The 8769-nt window shown below is 39.4% G+C and overlaps 1 long non-coding RNA gene across 1 annotated transcript; it reads left to right on the top strand.

Moving 5' to 3' along the window:
* The first annotated feature begins 78 nt into the window (after positions 1-78).
* Positions 79-8113, top strand: LOC109499447. Its single transcript, XR_002156723.3, has 3 exons — positions 79-361; positions 6596-6689; positions 7654-8113. It is a non-coding gene; the product is annotated as an uncharacterized LOC109499447 (long non-coding RNA).
* The last annotated feature ends 656 nt before the right edge of the window (positions 8114-8769 follow it).

The following is an 8769-nucleotide window of genomic DNA, read 5'->3' as shown; positions in this document are numbered from 1 at the left end:
GTTTACGCGAGGTTTTGGGGGGGGCGTGGAGAGGGGGCTGGGGGGGGGGGGGGGACGTTTTCCACCCTTGGCCAAACACTCCTACTTAACGTTTTGAAATATTATGAAATGCAAAGATTTTTTTTTTTTTTTACCACACATATTAGTTCATCTCGTCATTCTGACACTCCTATGAGACTGACACATGAGGATTAATCGTTTTTTAAATCCCACAGCCTAAAAAGCTTTTTCCTTTGGGAGTGGATAGCACTATCCTATTTTAGAGTTGCGGGGGTGGTGGGAAGGAGGGATGAGGAGAGACGCCTGGGTGGCTCAGTCGGTTGAGCCTACGACTTTGGCTCAAGTCAGGATCCAAAGGCCGGTGAGTTACAGCCCCGCGTGGGGCTTTGTGCTGACAGCTCAGAGCCTGAAGCCTGCTTCGGATTTTGTCTCCCTCTCTTTGCCCCTCCCCTGCGCGCGCTCTCCCTCCCTCTCTCTCTCTCTCTCTCCAAATAAACAAAAAAGAAGATTAAAAAAAAAAAGAAAGAAAGAAAAAGAGCAATGAGGAGCGTAAGTTATTTTTTTGGTATAACTTTAAATACTGTTTCTGTTTTGCTTTTGGTTGTTTCAACTCCCCCCGACCTACACAAGGTAAAAGGGCAAGACCTGGATTAATTGTAACATGTTGATTGATTTTAAAACGCAAATTAATTTGTAAGGCGCCTGGGTGGCTCAGTCGGTTAAGCGTCCGACTTCAACTCAGGTTACGATCTCGCGGTCCGTGAGTTCGAGCCCCGCGACCGGCTCTGTGCTGACCGCTCAGAGACTGGAGCCTGCTTCCGATTCTGTATCTCCCTCTCTCTCTGCCCCTCCCCCGTTCATGCTCTGTCTCTCTCTGTCTCAAAAATAAATAAACGTTAAAAAAATTTTTTTTAATGCAAATTAATTTGTATTTAAAGGACCACCTTTATAATCTTTATAAGTACTCTTCAGTCAGAGTTTTAAATTCAAATGCTGGTAATTCGAAGAGAATACATTTCTACAATTTCACTGTGTGCAAAGACAAAAAAATGTGGTGAATGAATGAACAAGCTAGGCTGTTAATACAAATATACATGTGATCACTCACTCTGTGCCAGGCACTGTTCCAAGCACTTCACTTGCATTACTCATTTAATCCTCAGAAAATCCCTCTAAATTAGATAATATAATTATCTGCACTTTACAGAGGAGGAAATTGGCTCAGACAAATTGACTGCCCAAATACATAGCTGGTGTGGGAGCTGGGGATTTCAGTCCAGGCAGTTTTGACTGTAACTAGTTGAGAAAGGGAAAAGGAGTTTCACAGTTGTCACCTAGTAAATGGTATGGCATTAACTGAAGGGCAGCGGTATTCTTCTGCTTAATGTAAACAATTTCACAGAACATCAACTTTCAGTCCAAGTCATCACAGAACTCTGTGGAGTGAGCCAAAAACCAGATAATTGTGTGATCACACCTGAGCACAAGCAAAATCAAGACTGCTGTGCAAATTACCATTAATTTTTCAGCTATGTTTGGAAAATGACTATTCTATTTATTAATCATTGTGTCGGGTACTTGTGAAGTTATTAAGAAGAAAATGTAAGCAATAAATATTTTTTAAAAATCCATTCATAGGGTCATCAGCTGGCTTAGCCCATGGAGCATGAGATTCTTGATCTCAGAGTTGTGAGTTTGAGCCCCATATTGGGTGTAGAGATTACTTAAATGCGTAAATAAACTTAAAAAATTCATAGATTTAAATTTTTAAAAAATCGGTTAGGTTGTATTAGGAAAAAAATATTCCCAAAATGAAATATATTGAATTTTTTGAAATTATTTAATATAATTCAAACTCATAAGCTTATATACTATGAATATTTATCTTTAAAAACAAAAATATGACACGAATGAAACACTTAGGCCATGTCACAAACTTTTCTTTGCAATCTACATGTCAGGAACTAGGGTAGGTGCTAGGAATACAAAAATAAATGAGGCATAGACATTTGCCCTTAGGAATCTCATAGACTAAAAAGGGAGACAAAGAGACAAACACATTTAAAATGAATAAAAATGGGGGCAACTGAGTGGCTTAGTCAGTTAAGCATCCAACTTTGGCTCAGGTCATGATCTCACGGTTCATAGCTTCAAGGCTTGTGTCCGGCTTTGTGCTGACAGCTTAGAGCCTCGAGCCTACTTCAGATTCTGTGTCTCCCTCTCTCTCTGCCCTTCCCCACCCTCAAAAATAAACATTAAGAAATAATAAAATGAGTAAAAATGTCCCTTTAGTAGAGCAGTGGAAGCGATGGGAAGGACAACCCAGCCTAGAGGAACCAGAATGTTTCGGTTATGGTACTACTTGATTGAAATCCTGAAAGATGAGTTTCAGTGGAGGAGGGAAAGAAAGGCTTTCTATATAAAGAAAATAACCTGTATAAGGGAATAAAGGCTTGAAAGAGTCTGGTGGATTTAAGGATGGCCAGAATTTTGGTGTAACTCAATGTTGGGAGGGGAGTGTGCAGCAGGGAAGCAGCTGAGAAAAATGAGTTGGCTGAGATGATGCAGTCCTAATGATGCTAGACTTTCTGTGCTCTTCTAAGGAGGACATATAGCTTTGTTCATTTCACCCCCAAACATGCTAAAAGCAGGATTTTTTTTTTATCCATGAGAAAACTAAGGCTGAGAGTGGTATGTACTTTTAAATATATTAAACAATATATTATGTGTAACATAATCTACATATATTTAATGTATATTAGCCAGATCAATGACAAGAAAACTCCATATTCATTTCTATATTTAGTCTTGAATCGGCAAAAGAACTTTCCATCTTTTTCTGATCCCCAAATAATTTTTAACTGGAAAAGAATTATTCTAAACATCTCCTTTATACCATTGCAAAAGAGATGCTATAATAATTATAAAATGGACCATATCATCTAGATTCAAATGGAGTAAAAATTTCTTTAAAAACACTTTTTTTACATGCACCCCATGTTTATAGCAGCACTATCAACAATAGTCAAAGTATGGAAAGAACCCAAATGTCCATCGATGAATGAATGGATAAAGAAAATGTGGTATATATATATATACACACATACACACACACACACACACACACACACACACATTACTCAGCAATCAAAAAGAATGAAATCTTGCCATTTGGATGGAACTGGAGAGTATTATGCTAAGTGAAATTAGTCAGAGAAAGACAAAAATTATATGACTTCACTCATATGAGGACTTTAAGAGACAAAACAGATGAACATAAGGGAAGGGAAACAAAAATAATATAAAAACAGGGAGGGGGACAAAACGAAAGAGACCCATAAATATGGAGAACAAACTGAGGGTTGCTGGAGGGGTTGTGGGAGGGGGGATTGGCTAAATGGGTAAGGGGCATTAAGGAATCTACTCCTGAAATCATTGCTTCACTATGTACTAATTTGGATGCAAATTTTAAAAAATAAAAAATAAAGTTAAATTACAAAAAAAAAACCCATATTTTTTAATGTTTATTTATTTTTGAGAGACAGAGAGACAAACAGACAGAGCACGAGTCGGGGAGGGGCAGAGAGAGGAGACAATTCAACGTTTTTTGCTTTTTTTTTTTTTTTAATTTTATTTTTGGGACAGAGAGAGACAGAGCATGAATGGGGGAGGGGCAGAGAGAGAGGGAGACACAGAATCGGAAACAGGCTCCAGAATCCGAGCCATCAGCCCGGAGCCTGACATGGGGCTCGAACTCACGGACCGCGAGATCATGACCTGGCTGAAGTCGGACGCTTAACCGACTGCGCCACCCAGGCGCCCCTAAGAGGAGACAATTCAAAGCAGGCTCCAAGCTCTGAGCTGTCAGCACAGAGCCCAATGAGGGGCTTGAACACACAAACCATGAGATCATGACCTGAGCCAAAGTCAGACGTTTAACTGAATGAACCACCCAGGTGCCCCTAAAACTCTCTTTATTAAAGGGGCCTAGACTAGAGGCTATTTTAAATCTTGATTGCATAAGGTGCACACTCTTATATCTTTATTTGGGGTGCCTTTTGTGTGGAGGAGGGTATGATAGTCCAGACGGCAGCTGAAGCACCAGTCTTGAGCTATTAAGTATTAGAAGCAGTAGGAAGAAGGGAAGTGGGGAAGGGCAAAGGGTGCACCTTCTGCCTGAATTAGCCTTACAAAAAAGTTCCAAACAGTGTAATACTAATGCATTTATCTCCTTGGTTAGAACTTGGTGAGATGGATAGTTTTGGCTGGGTACAATGAAGCTTTGGATAAAGGGAGGAGAAATTATGTTTGTTTTGAGGAATAAGGAAATGTTTCACGAAGATGGATGTACCTGAGAAAGGTCTTGAAAGCTGTGTAAAGTTCTGATATGCGGGTTGGGGGGGGATACATAGAGGACAAAGAAACAATAACTCAGTTGAGACAGGTAGTAACCTCCATGAGGGTTTATTAGTATCATTTATGTAACAGAACTTTGTGGCATTCCTTAGGGAATATTTCCTTCTTTGTAACATGAGAGTGTTGAACAAAGCCAATTCTCATGCCAACCTCACGACTATTACACTGCCATATTGTATGATCCACATGATGATCAACTGAAAATTTCCGTTAAATTGATGCTAAATATAGCAATAATAGCTGGGAATGATGGGTTTGATGTGCTCGTGATATTTTTTGAGCCTATCTAACGCCAACACCCCTGCTTCCATGTGAGATCCCATCCTTTATTTTCTAATAATCATGTATTTATTTTACAAATTTATTAAGATGTAATTAATGTACGAGAAATTGGCCATAAAGTGTACAATTTGATGAGTTTTGATATGTGTATGCACTCATGAAAGCATCATCACCATGAAGATAATGAATATATATCCATTATTCCCAACTTCCCTTGTGCTCCACTGTCCCCAGACAAACGTACAGTTTCTTTCTGTCAACATAAGATTTAATTTGCAGAAATGTTATGTAAGTGGAATGGTACATTAGTATTTTGTGTCAGACTTCTTTCATTTAGCATAATAATTTTGAGATGCATCCATGTTGTGTATATCAATAGTTTATTCCTTTTATTCTTGAGTAGTATTCCATTGTATGGATATGATGTATTTTGTTTATCCATTTACCTATTGTTAACTATTTGAATTGTTCCCATTTTTGACTATCGATATTTGTGTTCAAGTCTTTATGTAGACATATGTTTTCATTTCTCTTGGTGAATGCCTAGATCAAATGATAAGTTTTATTTACATTTTAAGAAACTTGCCAACCAGTCCTTTGCTTCCACCATTCCACTAAAACTGTTTTTATCAACGTCACCCACTGCTGTGATGTTGCTAAGTCCAATGTTCAGTTTTCATTCTTTATCTTATCTGCAGCATTGGATACAGTTGGTCTCTCCCTCCTTCTGGAAACATATTCAGTCACTGGCCTTTAACTGGTCTCTCTGCTTCTTCCCTTGCCATCCCTCCCCCCGCTTATGTTTATTATTTTTTTTTAAGTTTATTTATTTATTTTGAAGGGGGCGGAGGAGCAGGGAGAGAGAGAATGAGAATTCCAAGCAGGTTCTGCCCTGTCAGCGAGGAGCCCCATGTGGGGCTCAAACTCAGGAACCATGAGATCATGACCTGAGCTGAAATGAAGAGTCAGACGTTTAACCAACTGAACCACCCAGGTGCCCCATGTATGTTCTTATAGTGGTAATCAGAGGGACCCTTAAATGACTCGGGTTATTCCTCCAACCTCCCTTCTCACTCAGATTTAAAGCTAATATCCTTCAGTGGCATAGAAGGCCATACATAATAATCTGACGCCACACTACCTCTCTCCTCTCCCATCACATTCCCTTTCCCCACTCTGCCCCAGGCAAAATAGCCTTCTGCCTTCAATGCATCAAGCCTCAGGGCCTTCATACTTGCTGTTTTCCTCTGATGCTCAAGTGACATCTTATTGGGGAGGCCTTCTGTGACTTCCTGCCTCTCCTCCACACTCCCTTCTGTTTTATTTTTCTCCACAGTTCTTATAAGCCTCTGGCCTACTATGTATATACTAGCTTAATTGTTTATTGTCTGTCTTTCTTCCAATAAAATATGAATTTCATGAGGACTTTGTTTTGTTCATTGCTCAATCCTCCACACATGGCACATACTAGGTAATCAGTTAGTATTTGTCGAATGAATAAACGCACAATCTCTAGTGTCTTCTGCTTCTTCAATTGTGTGATTTGATTTATTGAAGTAACAACTTAAAATATCTTAGACATCGACAGGCAAAATTTACCTCGAGATCAGTAGGTGACTAACATGTGAATTCTAGTTATTGTCTCTCTTGTTAGAAACCCAGTAATATTGACTATGTTCAGAAAAGCCAGGTATATTTTAGTCCTTTTCTAGTTAAAACAGCTTGTTTTTAAAAACTGTTAGATTAGCCACTGGAGGGAGCTCGTGCTTTTTTTTAAACAAGAAAATTCTATCATTTGACAAAATGACCACATACAAACTCAACAGCAAAGTTCTTTTTAAGGCTAATTTAATTTTTTGTTGTTCTTTATCCCCCTCCCTCCCCCCCCCCACCCCAGCTTTATTGGTAGTTTTGCCCAGAATTCCATTCATCCTTTCCTCCTTGTGGACAATGAGAACTGTTGGGTCTGCCCTTGGACAAATCAATCAACCGTAAGTTCAACAGGGACTATTTCCACCATCATTCTCTGCTATTTTTTTTTTTTTTCTCTGAAACCACCACAGCCAAGTTCTTATGTCAAAATGTTTCTCAAGAACCATCTGATGGTTTTTACTTTTTATGTCTTTATACTTAACATTTCAAAGGGTTTATATTTTTTATGTCTTTATACTTTAAACTTCAAAGGGTGATAACATTTTGGTTGGCTTTGAAAGATCTTCAGTTATTTTATGATAGTGGGAAAGTAGCTCCTTTGAAGATAGGCCACTGCACATTTTATCAATATTTAATCTCATAAGGGGTAAAGAAATAAAGGCTTGCTCTTATCCTTTTCCCAGATTTCTTGGGTATGCCAGATGAACCCAATGCAGTTCATTGCCTTATTCTGTAAGATCTGCTTTACTTGCTGGATTAATTTAGACAATGTAAAGACGATTAATGTGGTTTAGTTTGGGTATTCCTGATTTTCATTGTCATGGGAACCCATTAGGAAAATTTCCATTTGGGGGCCCAAGATGTTCTCATACCACTATATAATTTTTCCACCTCATGAGAAATATGATAAACTGGGGCTAGTTTTTTGTTTTTGTTTTGTTTTAGCAAGGTATATAAGGATTTTGGGGTCCCTTTTAAGAAGACAAGTTACAGGGCACCTGGGTGGCTCAGTCAGTTGAGCATTCGGATCTTGATTTTCAGCTCAGACTGTGATGTCACGGTTTGTGAGTTTGAGTCCTGTATCGGGCTCTGTGCTGACAGCTCAGAGCCTGCTTGGGATTCTCTCTCCCTCTCTCTCTGTCCCTCTGCTCATGTGCGTGCTCTCTCAAAATAAATAAATAAACATAAGAAAAAAGAATATAAGTTACAATAGGGGGAGAGAACATGTAATGTGTATAAATTACCCATTTCTTTGCTGATAAATCATCCTTGTTTTTTTTTTTTTCTTTCTATAAACATTAGGAAGAAACATGTTTCTCTGTGGCCCAAATGATATGAAGGTTATGGTGAGATATCCTCAAGCATCCACAACCTCAAGGATCTTATTTATTTCAGGAAATAAATAATACTGAGGAGAAGATTTTTCTCGTTTCCTATTGAGGAGGGTCATTGAAAGATGAAACTGCCAGTGGACCTGTGAGCTGGACCTGGGAGATGGGATGCTCCTCCCCCCTCCCCTGTTCTTGAAATATGGGTTCCACTTGCCTTTCTGGATCCCAGAGGCTGCTGCAAGGACATAGTCTTGAGATAATGATGTGATGTTGGGAACACCTGCACGGTGTATGTGACTGAACTCTGTTAATGCCTCTTGATAAACTTTTAGGATTTGGCAGGTGGGTGCGGGATCCATTCATTTTGTGCCACACAGCACAAGCCTGGGTGTAAGTTCCATTTGCTATTATTAAAACTACCACCTTACCAACCTGGAGTGGCCTGCCTCTTTCTTTGGTCTCTCCCTGACCTCTGCGTGAAGTGGCCAGTTTCAGATTATACCAGGGATGCTCCAGGGAGAGTTGTGAACCTACACCTCCCCCAGAATGTTCTTCTCAGTTATGAAAGGAATAGCATCCCCTCTGTTGTCTACCCCCAAGTTGAGGGACCCACAGAGGGTAACAGACAATTGGAGAATCTCATCTTCAGGCAGAGGAATGGAGCAATGGAGGAACTACCTGGATATTACTCGGCATTACATTCGATAGGAAATAAAGAAATAATGAAACTCTTTCAGAGTGTTCTAATTCCCATCTCATTGTTATCAGAATAACCTAAGACCAGAGAAGTTGTTTCCTCACATTTTGGCTGCCCTAGATTAGTTCCCTACAGTGCTTTATTTTCAAACATAAACATACTTAAAGGAGTACAGGGAGCGTCATTGTAACATGTGGCCAGGTTTAGTCATCAGGTCTCCATTACATAAAAACTGTGGTGTACTGGACAGAATACTGAACACTGAATGCTTTGCAAGAAACTTAGAGATCGTAGTCCCTTACGCTTCAGTTTACAGATGAGGAAACTGCTACTCAGAGAGGCTATAACACTTGTCAACACTACCCGGCCAATGTGTGACAGACCAGTAAT

Source organism: Felis catus, chromosome B1 (genome assembly GCF_018350175.1).
Source record: "Felis catus isolate Fca126 chromosome B1, F.catus_Fca126_mat1.0, whole genome shotgun sequence".
NCBI lineage: Eukaryota > Metazoa > Chordata > Mammalia > Carnivora > Felidae > Felis > Felis catus.
Note: the sequence above shows the minus strand (reverse complement) of the source record. Positions and strands in the feature narration are given on the sequence as shown.